Source organism: Priapulus caudatus, unplaced genomic scaffold (genome assembly GCF_000485595.1).
Source record: "Priapulus caudatus unplaced genomic scaffold, Priapulus_caudatus-5.0.1 Scaffold1572, whole genome shotgun sequence".
NCBI classification, from domain to species: Eukaryota; Metazoa; Priapulida; class Priapulimorpha; order Priapulimorphida; family Priapulidae; genus Priapulus; species Priapulus caudatus.
The window spans coordinates 53,240-55,904 of NW_014578633.1; positions in this window are offsets into that span (position 1 = coordinate 53,240).

Below are 2,665 nucleotides of genomic sequence, written 5' to 3' on the forward strand. Positions count from 1 at the left end.
CAACGTTGGGGTCGGCGCCGGCCTCCAGTAGCAGGCGCATGATGTTCAGCTGGCTAGAGCAAGCCGCGTAGTACACGGAGGTCCGTCCGTACGAGTCCGCGGCGTTGGCGTCGACGTGTGAGAGCAGCATCCGCACCATCGCCTCCTCGCCCTCCCTCACCACCTTCATCAGCGGCGTCTCTCCTCTCTTCTTATTGGCAACGTTGGGCGCTGCGCCGGCCTCCAGTAGCAGGCGCATGATGTTCAGCTGGCTAGAGCAAGCCGCGTAGTACACGGAGGTCCGTCCGTACGAGTACGCGGCGTTGGCGTCGGGCCGTGTGAGAACAACATCCGTACCGCCGCATCCTTGCCCTCCCTCACCGCCTTCATCAGCGGCGTCTCTCCTCTCTTCTTATTGGCAACGTTGGGGTCTGCGCCGGCCTCCAGTAGCAGGCGCATGATGTTCAGCTGGCCAGAGCAAGCCGCGTAGTACACGGAGGTCCGTCCGTACGATTCCGCGGCGTTGGCGTCGGCGCCGTGTGAGAGCAGCATCCGCACCACCGCCACCTCGCCCTCCCACGCCGCCATCATCAGCGGCGTCTCTCCACTCTTCTTCTTGGCGACGTTGGGGTCTGCGCCGGCCTCCAGTAGCAGGAGCATGATGTCCAGCTGGCCAGACCGGCCATAGCAAGCCGCGTAGTACAGGGAGGTCCATCCGTCTGAGTCCGCGGCGTTGGCGTCGGCGCCGTGTGAGAGCAGCATCTGCACCATCGCCTCCTCGCCCTTACTCACCGCCTTCATCAGCGGCGTCTCCCCGGTCCTCTTCTTGGCGACGTTGGGGTCTGCGCCGGCCTCCAGTAGCAGACACATGATATCCAGCTGGCCAAAGCAAGCCGCGTGGTGCAAGGAGGTTCGTCCGCCCGAGTCCGCGGCGTTGGCGTCGGCGCCGTGTGAGAGCAGCATCCGCACCACCGCCTCATCGCCCTCCCTCACCGCCTTCATCAGCGTCGTCACTCCATTCTTAAGAAAAACTAAGAATCTTAATTTTTCTTAAAATCGATAAGAAATCAATGATTAAATGTTCGATGACATGAATACCTGTTGATAGATTTCTGAGATCTGTTCGTGATTGTTTAGATCATAATCGGATACTCTCTCTCTCTCTCTCTATAATGTTATATATATATATATATCAGGAGTAGATAATAGGGAAGGAGTGTGACATCAATAAACAAGGGAAATTCGTCATTTACTAGCCTTAAAATACCTACGATTTACTACGCGTAACTCATCCAACTTGAGCTCAAATCGTACACAGTACATTCGCCTAGCATCGTGCGAAATCGTTTCCTCGTTTACACAAGCAATCCGGAGATACAGACTAAAACGTGCGACACGATTATCCATTCTTTGGCCATCAATCCAAGCCCATTGCCCGCCGCTATTAAAACAAAAGGCAGCTACCTAACCACAGCTTGCTAACTCGGCGGGCAATGTGGCTCGCTGGGAGATTTGAGCCCGATCAGTTGCTGCTGATTGCGGTTGGCGTGTGTGTGCGTGAAGGCATGTCAGGTATGTGCAGAGGTGGCTGTTGTACGCCGGTATGCCTGTGTAGCTGTGTACCGGGTCAAAGGCCGAGTGTTGATGCCTAATCTCCCAGCGAGCCACATGCCTTGCCGAGTTAGCATTAGCGCGTTAGGTAGCTGCCTTTTGTTTGAATTAGAGGCGCGCAATGGCTTTGGATTGATGCCAAAGATGGAGAACTCGTGTCGTACGTTTCAGTCTGTATCTCCGGATTGGGCGGGTGTATATCGAGGGGATAACGATTTCCGCACGACCACATGCTAGGCGAATGTACTGTGGTCGCGACTTCTGAGCTCAAGTTGGTATGAGTTAACGCCGTCGTAAATCCGGTCAGGTATTATAAGGCTAGTTAAATGCACGAATGTTCCCTTGTTTCATTGAATGTCACAGCTCCTTCCTATTATCTACTCCTGATATTTATATAATATAATATATACGTATATATAGTTATATACTCTACGGACTACTTGATAACTTCTGATACTGTAGGAGGGCGAGATTTTTGCCACCTCGTGAACTGAAAGACCTCGAAGACTCAAAGTGAAGTGACTCATAACGCACTACGGATCTCTCTCGCTGCTCTCCTGCGATGGTACGAGGAACTAGTGTCAAAATAGTGATGATTTGTCCCGTTGAACAAAATCAATGAACAATACTGAATTGGCAACTACCATTTTCCATTGGCTGCTTCCAGAACCCGAATGAACACTTCGCAGTGCGATTATACAATTTGGTATTATAACGGTTTAATATTTTCCTATGTATGCCGTGGTACGTGTACGCATATTAGCTCAATTCAATTGTACAGTCGTCACTCCTCCCATGCTCTGATAACTTTCTAGTAGGTAACTATGAGGTCAAATCTAAGACGACTAATACCCAAGAACCACACACAACTCCGGCCACCTAGTACATCGACAGAAGTAGCGAATCTCACATGATTGAAGTGTTTTAGAAATTCCTCGGTGAAACTTATATGCTTGTGCGGGTGATGATTGTGCCGCTGTTGCACGATCAGTATAGGTAGAGAGGATGTGTGAAACGTGAAGTCTACGTAAATGTCAGGGATGGTTGCTCCTTGCTATACCGCCTTCTTATATAC